Raw genomic sequence first — 257 nt, forward strand, 5'->3', positions numbered from 1 at the left:
GTGTAAACATATATGTTTACCATGCCAATAAAGCCATTTGGATTGAGAGAGGGGGGGGGAAGAACAGAAAGAGGAAGACAGTATTTTCACCATATGAAAGGGTAAAAAAGAGAACTATACAAAGCAAGAGAGGCAGGGCAAATAAGCCAGAGAGAGGCATCGTTATTCACAGTGGGAGGTGGAGAAACGCAGTGCCTCTCTCTCTCTCTACTTCCTCGAGAACAGACAGTGTGTGTGAAAAGAGGAAGAGAAGGGGA

Source organism: Oncorhynchus tshawytscha, linkage group LG07 (assembly GCF_018296145.1).
Source record: "Oncorhynchus tshawytscha isolate Ot180627B linkage group LG07, Otsh_v2.0, whole genome shotgun sequence".
Lineage (NCBI taxonomy): Eukaryota > Metazoa > Chordata > Actinopteri > Salmoniformes > Salmonidae > Oncorhynchus > Oncorhynchus tshawytscha.